The 16404-nt window shown below is 39.3% G+C and overlaps 12 non-coding genes across 12 annotated transcripts; all 12 read left to right on the forward strand.

The window, feature by feature from the left end:
• The first annotated feature begins 1720 nt into the window (after positions 1-1720).
• Positions 1721-1792, forward strand: TRNAP-UGG (transfer RNA proline (anticodon UGG)). Its single transcript has one exon. It is a non-coding gene; the product is annotated as a tRNA-Pro (tRNA).
• Positions 1793-2080: 288 nt separating this feature from the next.
• Positions 2081-2153, forward strand: TRNAV-CAC (transfer RNA valine (anticodon CAC)). The gene has a single exon. It is a non-coding gene; the product is annotated as a tRNA-Val (tRNA).
• Positions 2154-4243: 2090 nt separating this feature from the next.
• TRNAP-UGG (transfer RNA proline (anticodon UGG)) lies at positions 4244-4315 on the forward strand. The gene has a single exon. It is a non-coding gene; the product is annotated as a tRNA-Pro (tRNA).
• Positions 4316-4603: 288 nt separating this feature from the next.
• On the forward strand, positions 4604-4676 carry TRNAV-CAC (transfer RNA valine (anticodon CAC)). The gene has a single exon. It is a non-coding gene; the product is annotated as a tRNA-Val (tRNA).
• Positions 4677-6907: 2231 nt separating this feature from the next.
• On the forward strand, positions 6908-6979 carry TRNAP-UGG (transfer RNA proline (anticodon UGG)). The gene has a single exon. It is a non-coding gene; the product is annotated as a tRNA-Pro (tRNA).
• A 288-nt stretch (positions 6980-7267) lies between these two features.
• On the forward strand, positions 7268-7340 carry TRNAV-CAC (transfer RNA valine (anticodon CAC)). Its single transcript has one exon. It is a non-coding gene; the product is annotated as a tRNA-Val (tRNA).
• Positions 7341-9523: 2183 nt separating this feature from the next.
• Positions 9524-9595, forward strand: TRNAP-UGG (transfer RNA proline (anticodon UGG)). Its single transcript has one exon. It is a non-coding gene; the product is annotated as a tRNA-Pro (tRNA).
• A 288-nt stretch (positions 9596-9883) lies between these two features.
• On the forward strand, positions 9884-9956 carry TRNAV-CAC (transfer RNA valine (anticodon CAC)). Its single transcript has one exon. It is a non-coding gene; the product is annotated as a tRNA-Val (tRNA).
• A 2131-nt stretch (positions 9957-12087) lies between these two features.
• TRNAP-UGG (transfer RNA proline (anticodon UGG)) lies at positions 12088-12159 on the forward strand. Its single transcript has one exon. It is a non-coding gene; the product is annotated as a tRNA-Pro (tRNA).
• A 288-nt stretch (positions 12160-12447) lies between these two features.
• TRNAV-CAC (transfer RNA valine (anticodon CAC)) lies at positions 12448-12520 on the forward strand. Its single transcript has one exon. It is a non-coding gene; the product is annotated as a tRNA-Val (tRNA).
• Positions 12521-14806: 2286 nt separating this feature from the next.
• On the forward strand, positions 14807-14878 carry TRNAP-UGG (transfer RNA proline (anticodon UGG)). The gene has a single exon. It is a non-coding gene; the product is annotated as a tRNA-Pro (tRNA).
• A 288-nt stretch (positions 14879-15166) lies between these two features.
• On the forward strand, positions 15167-15239 carry TRNAV-CAC (transfer RNA valine (anticodon CAC)). Its single transcript has one exon. It is a non-coding gene; the product is annotated as a tRNA-Val (tRNA).
• Positions 15240-16404: the final 1165 nt, after the last annotated feature.

The raw sequence follows: 16404 nt of genomic DNA on the forward strand, positions 1-16404 counted from the left end.
AGCATATCACTCCTCTTTATGTATTTTTCTAATACATTTATATTTGCATCTCCTCTCCTAGCATGCATTTTTGACTATCTTACAGGCTGTATATAATAAGTATCAATTCAGGGGCGCTTCTACTACTCAAATCACAACTGTTCTATCACGACATTGATAAGCAATCTGCATCTGCTTCTGTTGTGTATTGGTTATCATATTTACCTGACGTGTGAAAGTCCCATGTTTGACAGTGCACGTTAACAAAGAAACCAATGATTTTTATTAAAAGTTGTCTTGTGTTTTGGTTACCTTGCATCAGCCAAAACGTGCCAGAGATGACTTCATTTGCAGTCACTTGAAAAGTAGGGATTCTCAAATAAATGGCAAGAGGTTGAAACAAATCCAAAGAAATGCATGGCATATCTATGAGTAGTTGTATGCATGTATCCATATATAAAGATAGATAGATAGATAGATAGATAGATAGATATATAGATAGATAGATAGATAGATAGATAGATAGATAGATAGATAGATAGATAGATAGATAGATAGATAGATAGATAGATAGATAGATAGATAGATAGATAGATAGATAGATATAGGGAGAGAGAGAGCGTTAATATAAACAGAGACTTTATTTTCAATCAAGCGGTATTTTCTTTCCTTTAGGAGCAGAATGTTCTGATCATCAGCGCACCAGAATGTAGTGCTTGGTTGGCAAGCATCACATATTGTGATGTGTTAGCTAAGAGTTCCATGTCCTTCAGACTCATATATTCCTCTGTAGTTGTACCTTGGTGATTCCACAAAACATGGCATCATAATCAGCATTCTACTGCCACAGAGTGGACAGAGAAACCATTTAGAATTTCCCTGAAAAAGAAAAAAAGCATACTTAGGCAGAGCTTTGTGGACAGGAAGGACATTAGAGCAAGTGAGGAATAAGCACTGCTTTTGTTAATTTACATAGGCAGAACAGAGACTGCTGGGAAAAGCCTGAAATTAAAGGCAAAGAAAATGCCTGCTTCTGGAGAGAACACTAAGAAGCATTGAAAGTTTTTCCTCTGACCCTGGCCACTCTTAAGAGGAATCCTATGATAGTCAGCAGGACCCACCCTAAAAAGGAAGGGACAGCCATTTGGACCCTTTCCACCTTTCCTATATCGAGCCTGATCGAGTGCTGATCGAGCGCTGATCGAGCGCTGATCGAGCGGATAAGCACATAAGCACATGTACTTCTCATTTTGGGAAGGCATTGCTTAGCTTGTTACCAGCAGCTCAGTTATGTTATGATGTTAGAGGCTATGCAAGGAATGCTTTAGTCCTGCATTAGGCAGTTTTTATTGCTTCTTGCATTCAAGAGATAGATAATTAGCCAGAATCTGTGGCCCAGCAATTCACCTTGGCATTCCGATTTGCACAAAGGGAATAAGTATTTGAGAGAAAAGGCAAAATGTGTTTCTTATGTTGTTATGAACAGCTTTTTATTCTTTCTCTTTAGGCTCTAGCCAATGCAGAAATATATAAATAACTGCTGACTTCCTGTATGACTTGTCCAATGCTGAGAAAAAATAAAAGGGGACACTTACAAATGATAGTGCTATCGTTTGAGAAAGGGTAAGTTGACACTGAATTTCCTGTGAATTCACAGACCAAGCATGAAAAAGACCCCAGCATGATCTTCATTGCGGGCTTAGAGCTGGTATTACCTTTTCAGAGGTGAGGGTTTTTCAACGGCTCGTTGGTCTAGGGGTATGATTCTCGCTTTGGGTGCGAGAGGTCCCGGGTTCAAATCCCGGACGAGCCCTTTCATTGGTGCTCTTTTGAAGTATGCATTTCAAAGCCAATATCAATTTTCTCTTTGCAGTAGTGGATGATTATTTGCTAGAGTCTCATGCTTTTAACCTTGCCCTGCCTGAGCAAATAGGAAACATTTCTCTTTAAGCATTTTGCAAAAATGCTGAACTTGCAAGGCATATACAAGCGTTCAGATAGGGCTGTCGGGCAGGTTGCATGAAAGAAATCTAAAACCAGATGCCCTTGGAATAGTCTGTTTTGAGCAGTTTCATCACAGAAGAATCACCTGTAGGTATCTGTTTCTGTAGTGTAGTGGTTATCACGTTCGCCTCACATGCGAAAGGTCCCCGGTTCGAAACCGGGCAGAAACACTAGTTATATTGTCTTGGCTGCAATGTTGAGAGTTGCCGTTTTGCATGAAATTGTCCAGGCCCTGAAGATGGGTTCATGCAGTCTCGTTCCAAGAAAGTGAATTCTCTTAAAAACAATAACATAATTGGCATGTGGATGTATCTGTTGATTCACAGACCTCACTTTCAAAAGAGCCCTGCATTCGGTTCAATGCTCAACCAGAACAAGCATTAACTTTGAGAATTGTTGGCACCAACAGGCCTCCTATTTTAGTGGAGTGTTTCTGGTTTTAAGTGCTGAGGCTTGGGCTCAATTCCTAGATGATCCTTCTCAAGGTGATGATACAAATGCATCGTCACCTTTTCGTTTAATGTCAGAATTGTTTATTTCCATTTGGTGGTGTATGAATGCTTTCGACAGTATGGGGATTTTTTCTAGCCTTGCATGAATAAAAGCATATCACTCCTCTTTATGTATTTTTCTAATACATTTATATTTGCATCTCCTCTCCTAGCATGCATTTTTGACTATCTTACAGGCTGTATATAATAAGTATCAATTCAGGGGCGCTTCTACTACTCAAATCACAACTGTTCTATCACGACATTGATAAGCAATCTGCATCTGCTTCTGTTGTGTATTGGTTATCATATTTACCTGACGTGTGAAAGTCCCATGTTTGACAGTGCACGTTAACAAAGAAACCAATGATTTTTATTAAAAGTTGTCTTGTGTTTTGGTTACCTTGCATCAGCCAAAACGTGCCAGAGATGACTTCATTTGCAGTCACTTGAAAAGTAGGGATTATCAAATAAATGGCAAGAGGTTGAAACAAATCCAAAGAAATGCATGGCATATCTATGAGTAGGTGTATGCATGTATCCATATATAAAGATAGATAGATAGATAGATAGATAGATAGATAGATAGATAGATAGATAGATAGATAGATAGATAGATAGATAGATAGATAGATAGATAGATAGATAGATAGATATAGGGAGAGAGAGAGCGTTAATATAAACAGAGACTTTATTTTCAATCAAGCGGTATTTTCTTTCCTTTAGGAGCAGAATGTTCTGATCATCAGCGCACCAGAATGTAGTGCTTGGTTGGCAAGCATCACATATTGTGATGTGTTACCGAAGAGTTCCATGTCCTTCAGACTCATATATTCCTCTGTAGTTGTACCTTGGTGATTCCACAAAACATGGCATCATAATCAGCATTATACTGCCACAGAGTGGACAGAGAAACCATTTAGAATTTCCCTGAAAAAGAAAAAAAGCATACTTAGGCAGAGCTTTGTGGACAGGAAGGACATTAGAGCAAGTGAGGAATAAGCACTGCTTTTGTTAATTTACATAGGCAGAACAGAGACTGCTGGGAAAAGCCTGAAATTAAAGGCACAGAAAATGCCTGCTTCTGGAGAGAACACTAAGAAGCATTGAAAGTTTTTCTTCTGACCCTGGCCACTCTTAAGAGGAATCCTATGATAGTCAGCAGGACCCACCCTAAAAAGGAAGGGACAGCCATTTGGACCCTTTCCACCTTTCCTTGATCGAGCCTGATTGAGCGCTGATTGAGCAGATAAGCACATAAGCACATGTACTTCTCATTTTGGGAAGGCATTGCTTAGCTTGTTACCAGCAGCTCAGTTATGTTATGATGTTAGAGGCTATGCAAGGAATGCTTTAGTCCTGCATTAGGCAGTTTTTATTGCTTCTTGCATTCAAGAGATAGATAATTAGCCAGAATCTGTGGCCCAGCTATTCACCTTGGCATTCCGATTTGCACAAAGGGAATAAGTATTTGAGAGAAAAGGCAAAATGTGTTTCTTATGTTGTTATGAACAGCTTTTTATTCTTTCTCTTAGGCTCTAGCCAATGCAGAAATATATAAATAACTGCTGACTTCCTGTAAGACTTGTCCAATGCTGAGAAAAAATAAAAGGGGACACTTACAAATGATAGTGCTATCGTTTGAGAAAGGGTAAGTTGACACTGAATTTCCTGTGAATTCACAGACCAAGCATGAAAAAGACCCCAGCATGATCTTCATTGCGGGCTTAGAGCTGGTATTACCTTTTCAGAGGTGAGGGTCTTTCAACGGCTCGTTGGTCTAGGGGTATGATTCTCGCTTTGGGTGCGAGAGGTCCCGGGTTCAAATCCCGGACAAGCCCTTTCATTGGTGCTCTTTTGAAGTATGCATTTCAAAGCCAATATCAATTTTCTCTTTGCAGTAGTGGATGATTATTTGCTAGAGTCTCATGCTTTTAACCTTGCCCTGCCTGAGCAAATAGGAAACATTTCTCTTTAAGCATTTTGCAAAAATGCTGAACTTGCAAGGCATATACAAGCGTTCAGATAGGGCTGTCGGGCAGGTTGCATGAAAGAAATCTAAAACCAGATGCCCTTGGAATAGTCTGTTTTGAGCAGTTTCATCACAGAAGAATCACCTGTAGGTATCTGTTTCTGTAGTGTAGTGGTTATCACGTTCGCCTCACACGCGAAAGGTCCCCGGTTCGAAACCGGGCAGAAACGCTAGTTATATTGTCTTGGCTGCAATGTTGAGAGTTGCCGTTTTGCATGAAATTGTCCAGGCCCTGAAGATGGGTTCATGCAGTCTTGTTCCAAGAAAGTGAATTCTCTTAAAAACAATAACATAATTGGCATGTGGATGTATCTGTTGATTCACAGACCTCACTTTCAAAAGAGCCCTGCATTCGGTTCAATGCTCAACCAGAACAAGCATTAACTTTGAGAATTGTTGGCACCAACAGGCCTCCTATTTTAGTGGAGTGTTTCTGGTTTTAAGTGCTGAGGCTTGGGCTCAATTCCTAGATGATCCTTCTCAAGGTGATGATACAAATGCATCGTCACCTTTTCGTTTAATGTCAGAATTGTTTATTTCCATTTGGTGGTGTATGAATGCTTTCGACAGTATGGGGATTTTTTCTAGCCTTGCATGAATAAAAGCATATCACTCCTCTTTATGTATTTTTCTAATACATTTATATTTGCATCTCCTCTCCTAGCATGCATTTTTGACTATCTTACAGGCTGTATATAATAAGTATCAATTCAGGGGCGCTTCTACTACTCAAATCACAACTGTTCTATCACGACATTGATAAGCAATCTGCATCTGCTTCTGTTGTGTATTGGTTATCATATTTACCTGACGTGTGAAAGTCCCATGTTTGACAGTGCACGTTAACAAAGAAACCAATGATTTTTATTAAAAGTTGTCTTGTGTTTTGGTTACCTTGCATCAGCCAAAACGTGCCAGAGATGACTTCATTTGCAGTCACTTGAAAAGTAGGGATTCTCAAATAAATGGCAAGAGGTTGAAACAAATCCAAAGAAATGCATGGCATATCTATGAGTAGGTGTATGCATGTATCCATATATAAAGATAGATAGATAGATAGATAGATAGATAGATAGATAGATAGATAGATAGATAGATAGATAGATAGATAGAGATATAGATAGATAGATAGATAGATAGATAGATAGATAGATAGATAGATAGATAGATAGATAGATAGATAGATAGATAGATAGATAGATAGATAGATAGATAGATAGATAGATAGATAGATAGATAGATAGATAGATAGATAGATAGATAGATAGATAGATAGATAGATAGATAGAGGGAGAGAGAGAGCGTTAATATAAACAGAGACTTTATTTTCAATCAAGCGGTATTTTCTTTCCTTTAGGAGCAGAATGTTCTGATCATCAGCGCACCAGAATGTAGTGCTTGGTTGGCAAGCATCACATATTGTGATGTGTTAGCGAAGAGTTCCATGTCCTTCAGACTCATATATTCCTCTGTAGTTGTACCTTGGTGATTCCACAAAACATGGCATCATAATCAGCATTCTACTGCCACAGAGTGGACAGAGAAACCATTTAGAATTTCCCTGAAAAAGAAAAAAAGCATACTTAGGCAGAGCTTTGTGGACAGGAAGGACATTAGAGCAAGTGAGGAATAAGCACTGCTTTTGTTAATTTACATAGGCAGAACAGAGACTGCTGGGAAAAGCCTGAAATTAAAGGCACAGAAAATGCCTGCTTCTGGAGAGAACACTAAGAAGCATTGAAAGTTTTTCCTCTGACCCTGGCCACTCTTAAGAGGAATCCTATGATAGTCAGCAGGACCCACCCTAAAAAGGAAGGGACAGCCATTTGGACCCTTTCCACCTTTCCTTGATCGAGCCTGATTGAGCGCTGATTGAGCGGATAAGCACATAAGCACATGTACTTCTCATTTTGGGAAGGCATTGCTTAGCTTGTTACCAGCAGCTCAGTTATGTTATGATGTTAAAGGCTATGCAAGGAATGCTTTAGTCCTGCATTAGGTAGTTTTTATTGCTTCTTGCATTCAAGAGATAGATAATTAGCCAGAATCTGTGGCCCAGCTATTCACCTTGGCATTCCGATTTGCACAAAGGGAATAAGTATTTGAGAGAAAAGGCAAAATGTGTTTCTTATGTTGTTATGAACAGCTTTTTATTCTTTCTCTTTAGGCTCTAGCCAATGCAGAAATATATAAATAACTGCTGACTTCCTGTAAGACTTGTCCAATGCTGAGAAAAAATAAAAGGGGACACTTACAAATGATAGTGCTATCGTTTGAGAAAGGGTAAGTTGACACTGAATTTCCTGTGAATTCACAGACCAAGCATGAAAAAGACCCCAGCATGATCTTCATTGCGGGCTTAGAGCTGGTATTACCTTTTCAGAGGTGAGGGTCTGTCAACGGCTCGTTGGTCTAGGGGTATGATTCTCGCTTTGGGTGCGAGAGGTCCCGGGTTCAAATCCCAGACGAGCCCTTTCATTGGTGCTCTTTTGAAGTATGCATTTCAAAGCCAATATCAATTTTCTCTTTGCAGTAGTGGATGATTATTTGCTAGAGTCTCATGCTTTTAACCTTGCCCTGCCTGAGCAAATAGGAAACATTTCTCTTTAAGCATTTTGCAAAAATGCTGAACTTGCAAGGCATATACAAGCGTTCAGATAGGGCTGTCGGGCAGGTTGCATGAAAGAAATCTAAAACCAGATGCCCTTGGAATAGTCTGTTTTGAGCAGTTTCATCACAGAAGAATCACCTGTAGGTATCTGTTTCTGTAGTGTAGTGGTTATCACGTTTGCCTCACACGCGAAAGGTCCCCGGTTCGAAACCGGGCAGAAACACTAGTTATATTGTCTTGGCTGCAATGTTGAGAGTTGCCGTTTTGCATGAAATTGTCCAGGCCCTGAAGATGGGTTCATGCAGTCTCGTTCCAAGAAAGTGAATTCTCTTAAAAACAATAACATAATTGGCATGTGGATGTATCTGTTGATTCACAGACCTCACTTTCAAAAGAGCCCTGCATTCGGTTCAATGCTCAACCAGAACAAGCATTAACTTTGAGAATTGTTGGCACCAACAGGCCTCCTATTTTAGTGTAGTGTTTCTGGTTTTAAGTGCTGAGGCTTGGGCTCAATTCCTAGATGATCCTTCTCAAGGTGATGATACAAATGCATCGTCACCTTTTCGTTTAATGTCAGAATTGTTTATTTCCATTTGGTGGTGTATGAATGCTTTCGACAGTATGGGGATTTTTTCTAGCCTTGCATGAATAAAAGCATATCACTCCTCTTTATGTATTTTTCTAATACATTTATATTTGCATCTCCTCTCCTAGCATGCATTTTTGACTATCTTACAGGCTGTATATAATAAGTATCAATTCAGGGGCGCTTCTACTACTCAAATCACAACTGTTCTATCACGACATTGATAAGCAATCTGCATCTGCTTCTGTTGTGTATTGGTTATCATATTTACCTGACGTGTGAAAGTCCCATGTTTGACAGTGCACGTTAACAAAGAAACCAATGATTTTTATTAAAAGTTGTCTTGTGTTTTGGTTACCTTGCATCAGCCAAAACGTGCCAGAGATGACTTCATTTGCAGTCACTTGAAAAGTAGGGATTCTCAAATAAATGGCAAGAGGTTGAAACAAATCCAAAGAAATGCATGGCATATCTATGAGTAGGTGTATGCATGTATCCATATATAAAGATAGATAGATAGATAGATAGATAGATAGATAGATAGATAGATAGATAGATAGATAGATAGATAGATAGATAGATAGATAGATAGATAGATAGATAGATAGATAGATAGATAGATAGATAGATAGATAGATAGATAGATAGATAGATAGATAGATAGATAGATAGATAGATATAGGGAGAGAGAGAGCGTTAATATAAACAGAGACTTTATTTTCAATCAAGCGGTATTTTCTTTCCTTTAGGAGCAGAATGTTCTGATCATCAGCGCACCAGAATGTAGTGCTTGGTTGGCAAGCATCACATATTGTGATGTGTTAGCGAAGAGTTCCATGTCCTTCAGACTCATATATTCCTCTGTAGTTGTACCTTGGTGATTCCACAAAACATGGCATCATAATCAGCATTCTACTGCCACAGAGTGGACAGAGAAACCATTTAGAATTTCCCTGAAAAAGAAAAAAAGCATACTTAGGCAGAGCTTTGTGGACAGGAAGGACATTAGAGCAAGTGAGGAATAAGCACTGCTTTTGTTAATTTACATAGGCAGAACAGAGACTGCTGGGAAAAGCCTGAAATTAAAGGCACAGAAAATGCCTGCTTCTGGAGAGAACACTAAGAAGCATTGAAAGTTTTTCCTCTGACCCTGGCCACTCTTAAGAGGAATCCTATGATAGTCAGCAGGACCCACCCTAAAAAGGAAGGGACAGCCATTTGGACCCTTTCCACCTTTCCTATATCGAGCCTGATCGAGCCTGATCGAGCCTGATTGATTGAGCGCTGATTGAGCGGATAAGCACATAAGCACATGTACTTCTCATTTTGGGAAGGCATTGCTTAGCTTGTTACCAGCAGCTCAGTTATGTTATGATGTTAGAGGCTATGCAAGGAATGCTTTAGTCCTGCATTAGGCAGTTTTTATTGCTTCTTGCATTCAAGAGATAGATAATTAGCCAGAATCTGTGGCCCAGCTATTCACCTTGGCATTCCGATTTGCACAAAGGGAATAAGTATTTGAGAGAAAAGGCAAAATGTGTTTCTTATGTTGTTATGAACAGCTTTTTATTCTTTCTCTTTAGGCTCTAGCCAATGCAGAAATATATAAATAACTGCTGACTTCCTGTAAGACTTGTCCAATGCTGAGAAAAAATAAAAGGGGACACTTACAAATGATAGTGCTATCGTTTGAGAAAGGGTAAGTTGACACTGAATTTCCTGTGAATTCACAGACCAAGCATGAAAAAGACCCCAGCATGATCTTCATTGCGGGCTTAGAGCTGGTATTACCTTTTCAGAGGTGAGGGTCTGTCAACGGCTCGTTGGTCTAGGGGTATGATTCTCGCTTTGGGTGCGAGAGGTCCCGGGTTCAAATCCCAGACGAGCCCTTTCATTGGTGCTCTTTTGAAGTATGCATTTCAAAGCCAATATCAATTTTCTCTTTGCAGTAGTGGATGATTATTTGCTAGAGTCTCATGCTTTTAACCTTGCCCTGCCTGAGCAAATAGGAAACATTTCTCTTTAAGCATTTTGCAAAAATGCTGAACTTGCAAGGCATATACAAGCGTTCAGATAGGGCTGTCGGGCAGGTTGCATGAAAGAAATCTAAAACCAGATGCCCTTGGAATAGTCTGTTTTGAGCCGTTTCATCACAGAAGAATCACCTGTAGGTATCTGTTTCTGTAGTGTAGTGGTTATCACGTTTGCCTCACACGCGAAAGGTCCCCGGTTCGAAACCGGGCAGAAACACTAGTTATATTGTCTTGGCTGCAATGTTGAGAGTTGCCGTTTTGCATGAAATTGTCCAGGCCCTGAAGATGGGTTCATGCAGTCTCGTTCCAAGAAAGTGAATTCTCTTAAAAACAATAACATAATTGGCATGTGGATGTATCTGTTGTTTCACAGACCTCACTTTCAAAAGAGCCCTGCATTCGGTTCAATGCTCAACCAGAACAAGCATTAACTTTGAGAATTGTTGGCACCAACAGGCCTCCTATTTTAGTGTAGTGTTTCTGGTTTTAAGTGCTGAGGCTTGGGCTCAATTCCTAGATGATCCTTCTCAAGGTGATGATACAAATGCATCGTCACCTTTTCGTTTAATGTCAGAATTGTTTATTTCCATTTGGTGGTGTATGAATGCTTTCGACAGTATGGGGATTTTTTCTAGCCTTGCATGAATAAAAGCATATCACTCCTCTTTATGTATTTTTCTAATACATTTATATTTGCATCTCCTCTCCTAGCATGCATTTTTGACTATCTTACAGGCTGTATATAATAAGTATCAATTCAGGGGCGCTTCTACTACTCAAATCACAACTGTTCTATCACGACACTGATAAGCAATCTGTATCTGCTTCTGTTGTGTATTGGTTATCATATTTACCTGACGTGTGAAAGTCCCATGTTTGACAGTGCACGTTAACAAAGAAACCAATGATTTTTATTAAAAGTTGTCTTGTGTTTTGGTTACCTTGCATCAGCCAAAACGTGCCAGAGATGACTTCATTTGCAGTCACTTGAAAAGTAGGGATTCTCAAATAAATGGCAAGAGGTTGAAACAAATCCAAAGAAATGCATGGCATATCTATGAGTAGGTGTATGCATGTATCCATATATAAAGATAGATAGATAGATAGATAGATAGATAGATAGATAGATAGATAGATAGATAGATAGATAGATATATAGATAGATAGATAGATAGATAGATAGATAGATAGATAGATAGATAGATAGATAGATAGATAGATAGATAGATAGATATAGGGAGAGAGAGAGCGTTAATATAAACAGAGACTTTATTTTCAATCAAGCGGTATTTTCTTTCCTTTAGGAGCAGAATGTTCTGATCATCAGCGCACCAGAATGTAGTGCTTGGTTGGCAAGCATCACATATTGTGATGTGTTAGCGAAGAGTTCCATGTCCTTCAGACTCATATATTCCTCTGTAGTTGTACCTTGGTGATTCCACAAAACATGGCATCATAATCAGCATTCTACTGCCACAGAGTGGACAGAGAAACCATTTAGAATTTCCCTGAAAAAGAAAAAAAGCATACTTAGGCAGAGCTTTGTGGACAGGAAGGACATTAGAGCAAGTGAGGAATAAGCACTGCTTTTGTTAATTTACATAGGCAGAACAGAGACTGCTGGGAAAAGCCTGAAATTAAAGGCACAGAAAATGCCTGCTTCTGGAGAGAACACTAAGAAGCATTGAAAGTTTTTCCTCTGACCCTGGCCACTCTTAAGAGGAATCCTATGATAGTCAGCAGGACCCACCCTAAAAAGGAAGGGACAGCCATTTGGACCCTTTCCACCTTTCCTTGATCGAGCCTGATTGAGCGCTGATTGAGCGGATAAGCACATAAGCACATGTACTTCTCATTTTGGGAAGGCATTGCTTAGCTTGTTACCAGCAGCTCGGTTATGTTATGATGTTAGAGGCTATGCAAGGAATGCTTTAGTCCTGCATTAGGCAGTTTTTATTGCTTCTTGCATTCAAGAGATAGATAATTAGCCAGAATCTGTGGCCCAGCTATTCACCTTGGCATTCCGATTTGCACAAAGGGAATAAGTATTTGAGAGAAAAGGCAAAATGTGTTTCTTATGTTGTTATGAACAGCTTTTTATTCTTTCTCTTTAGGCTCTAGCCAATGCAGAAATATATAAATAACTGCTGACTTCCTGTAAGACTTGTCCAATGCTGAGAAAAAATAAAAGGGGACACTTACAAATGATAGTGCTATCGTTTGAGAAAGGGTAAGTTGACACTGAATTTCCTGTGAATTCACAGACCAAGCATGAAAAAGACCCCAGCATGATCTTCATTGCGGGCTTAGAGCTGGTATTACCTTTTCAGAGGTGAGGGTCTGTCAACGGCTCGTTGGTCTAGGGGTATGATTCTTGCTTTGGGTGCGAGTGGTCCCGGGTTCAAATCCCAGACGAGCCCTTTCATTGGTGCTCTTTTGAAGTATGCATTTCAAAGCCAATATCAATTTTCTCTTTGCAGTAGTGGATGATTATTTGCTAGAGTCTCATGCTTTTAACCTTGCCCTGCCTGAGCAAATAGGAAACATTTCTCTTTAAGCATTTTGCAAAAATGCTGAACTTGCAAGGCATATACAAGCGTTCAGATAGGGCTGTCGGGCAGGTTGCATGAAAGAAATCTAAAACCAGATGCCCTTGGAATAGTCTGTTTTGAGCAGTTTCATCACAGAAGAATCACCTGTAGGTATCTGTTTCTGTAGTGTAGTGGTTATCACGTTCGCCTCACACGCGAAAGGTCCCCGGTTCGAAACCGGGCAGAAACACTAGTTATATTGTCTTGGCTGCAATGTTGAGAGTTGCCGTTTTGCATGAAATTGTCCAGGCCCTGAAGATGGGTTCATGCAGTCTCGTTCCAAGAAAGTGAATTCTCTTAAAAACAATAACATAATTGGCATGTGGATGTATCTGTTGATTCACAGACCTCACTTTCAAAAGAGCCCTGCATTCGGTTCAATGCTCAACCAGAACAAGCATTAACTTTGAGAATTGTTGGCACCAACAGGCCTCCTATTTTAGTGTAGTGTTTCTGGTTTTAAGTGCTGAGGCTTGGGCTCAATTCCTAGATGATCCTTCTCAAGGTGATGATACAAATGCATCGTCACCTTTTCGTTTAATGTCAGAATTGTTTATTTCCATTTGGTGGTGTATGAATGCTTTCGACAGTATGGGGATTTTTTCTAGCCTTGCATGAATAAAAGCATATCACTCCTCTTTATGTATTTTTCTAATACATTTATATTTGCATCTCCTCTCCTAGCATGCATTTTTGACTATCTTACAGGCTGTATATAATAAGTATCAATTCAGGGGTGCTTCTACTACTCAAATCACAACTGTTCTATCACGACATTGATAAGCAATCTGCATCTGCTTCTGTTGTGTATTGGTTATCATATTTACCTGACGTGTGAAAGTCCCATGTTTGACAGTGCACGTTAACAAAGAAACCAATGATTTTTATTAAAAGTTGTCTTGTGTTTTGGTTACCTTGCATCAGCCAAAACGTGCCAGAGATGACTTCATTTGCAGTCACTTGAAAAGTAGGGATTCTCAAATAAATGGCAAGAGGTTGAAACAAATCCAAAGAAATGCATGGCATATCTATGAGTAGGTGTATGCATGTATCCATATATAAAGATAGATAGATAGATAGATAGATAGATAGATAGATAGATAGATAGATAGATAGATAGATAGATAGATAGATAGATAGATAGATAGATAGATAGATAGATAGATAGATAGATAGATAGATAGATAGATAGATAGATAGATAGATAGATAGATAGATAGATAGATAGATATAGGGAGAGAGAGAGAGCGTTAATATAAACAGAGACTTTATTTTCAATCAAGCGGTATTTTCTTTCCTTTAGGAGCAGAATGTTCTGATCATCAGCGCACCAGAATGTAGTGCTTGGTTGGCAAGCATCACATATTGTGATGTGTTAGCGAAGAGTTCCATGTCCTTCAGACTCATATATTCCTCTGTAGTTGTACCTTGGTGATTCCACAAAACATGGCATCATAATCAGCATTCTACTGCCACAGAGTGGACAGAGAAACCATTTAGAATTTCCCTGAAAAAGAAAAAAAGCATACTTAGGCAGAGCTTTGTGGACAGGAAGGACATTAGAGCAAGTGAGGAATAAGCACTGCTTTTGTTAATTTACATAGGCAGAACAGAGACTGCTGGGAAAAGCCTGAAATTAAAGGCACAGAAAATGCCTGCTTCTGGAGAGAACACTAAGAAGCATTGAAAGTTTTTCCTCTGACCCTGGCCACTCTTAAGAGGAATCCTATGATAGTCAGCAGGACCCACCCTAAAAAGGAAGGGACAGCCATTTGGACCCTTTCCACCTTTCCTTGATCGAGCCTGATTGAGCGCTGATTGAGCGGATAAGCACATAAGCACATAAGCACATAAGCACATAAGCACATAAGCACATAAGCACATAAGCACATAAGCACATAAGCACATAAGCACATAAGCACATAAGCACATAAGCACATAAGCACATAAGCACATAAGCACATAAGCACATGTACTTCTCATTTTGGGAAGGCATTGCTTAGCTTGTTACCAGCAGCTCAGTTATGTTATGATGTTAGAGGCTATGCAAGGAATGCTTTAGTCCTGCATTAGGCAGTTTTTATTGCTTCTTGCATTCAAGAGATAGATAATTAGCCAGAATCTGTGGCCCAGCTATTCACCTTGGCATTCCGATTTGCACAAAGGGAATAAGTATTTGAGAGAAAAGGCAAAATGTGTTTCTTATGTTGTTATGAACAGCTTTTTATTCTTTCTCTTTAGGCTCTAGCCAATGCAGAAATATATAAATAACTGCTGACTTCCTGTAAGACTTGTCCAATGCTGAGAAAAAAATAAAAGGGGACACTTTCAAATGATGGTGCTATCGTTTGAGAAAGGGTAAGTTGACACTGAATTTCCTGTGAATTCACAGACCAAGCATGAAAAAGACCCCAGCATGATCTTCATTGCGGGCTTAAAGCTGGTATTACCTTTTCAGAGGTGAGGGTTTTTCAACGGCTCGTTGGTCTAGGGGTATGATTCTCGCTTTGGGTGCGAGAGGTCCCGGGTTCAAATCCCGGACGAGCCCTTTCATTGGTGCTCTTTTGAAGTATGCATTTCAAAGCCAATATCAATTTTCTCTTTGCAGTAGTGGATGATTATTTGCTAGAGTCTCATGCTTTTAACCTTGCCCTGCCTGAGCAAATAGGAAACATTTCTCTTTAAGCATTTTGCAAAAATGCTGAACTTGCAAGGCATATACAAGCGTTCAGATAGGGCTGTCGGGCAGGTTGCATGAAAGAAATCTAAAACCAGATGCCCTTGGAATAGTCTGTTTTGAGCAGTTTCATCACAGAAGAATCACCTGTAGGTATCTGTTTCTGTAGTGTAGTGGTTATCACGTTCGCCTCACATGCGAAAGGTCCCTGGTTCGAAACCGGGCAGAAACACTAGTTATATTGTCTTGGCTGCAATGTTGAGAGTTGCCGTTTTGCATGAAATTGTCCAGGCCCTGAAGATGGGTTCATGCAGTCTCGTTCCAAGAAAGTGAATTCTCTTAAAAACAATAACATAATTGGCATGTGGATGTATCTGTTGATTCACAGACCTCACTTTCAAAAGAGCCCTGCATTCGGTTCAATGCTCAACCAGAACAAGCATTAACTTTGAGAATTGTTGGCACCAACAGGCCTCCTATTTTAGTGGAGTGTTTCTGGTTTTAAGTGCTGAGGCTTGGGCTCAATTCCTAGATGATCCTTCTCAAGGTGATGATACAAATGCATCGTCACCTTTTCGTTTAATGTCAGAATTGTTTATTTCCATTTGGTGGTGTATGAATGCTTTCGACAGTATGGGGATTTTTTCTAGCCTTGCATGAATAAAAGCATATCACTCCTCTTTATGTATTTTTCTAATACATTTATATTTGCATCTCCTCTCCTAGCATGCATTTTTGACTATCTTACAGGCTGTATATAATAAGTATCAATTCAGGGGCGCTTCTACTACTCAAATCACAACTGTTCTATCACGACATTGATAAGCAATCTGCATCTGCTTCTGTTGTGTATTGGTTATCATATTTACCTGACGTGTGAAAGTCCCATGTTTGACAGTGCACGTTAACAAAGAAACCAATGATTTTTATTAAAAGTTGTCTTGTGTTTTGGTTACCTTGCATCAGCCAAAACGTGCCAGAGATGACTTCATTTGCAGTCACTTGAAAAGTAGGGATTATCAAATAAATGGCAAGAGGTTGAAACAAATCCAAAGAAATGCATGGCATATCTATGAGTAGGTGTATGCATGTATCCATATATAAAGATAGATAGATAGATAGATAGATAGATAGATAGATAGATAGATAGATATATAGATAGATAGATAGATAGATAGATAGATAGATAGATAGATAGATAGATAAATAGATAGATAGATAGATAGATAGATAGATAGATAGATAGATAGATAGATAGATATAGGGAGAGAGAGAGCGTTAATATAAACAGAGACTTTATTTTCAATCAAGCGGTATTTTCTTTCCTTTAGGAGCAGAATGTTCTGATCATCAGCGCACCAGAATGTAGTGCTTGGTTGGCAAGCATCACATATTGT

This window comes from Lissotriton helveticus, chromosome 8 (assembly GCF_964261635.1).
Source record: "Lissotriton helveticus chromosome 8, aLisHel1.1, whole genome shotgun sequence".
NCBI lineage: Eukaryota > Metazoa > Chordata > Amphibia > Caudata > Salamandridae > Lissotriton > Lissotriton helveticus.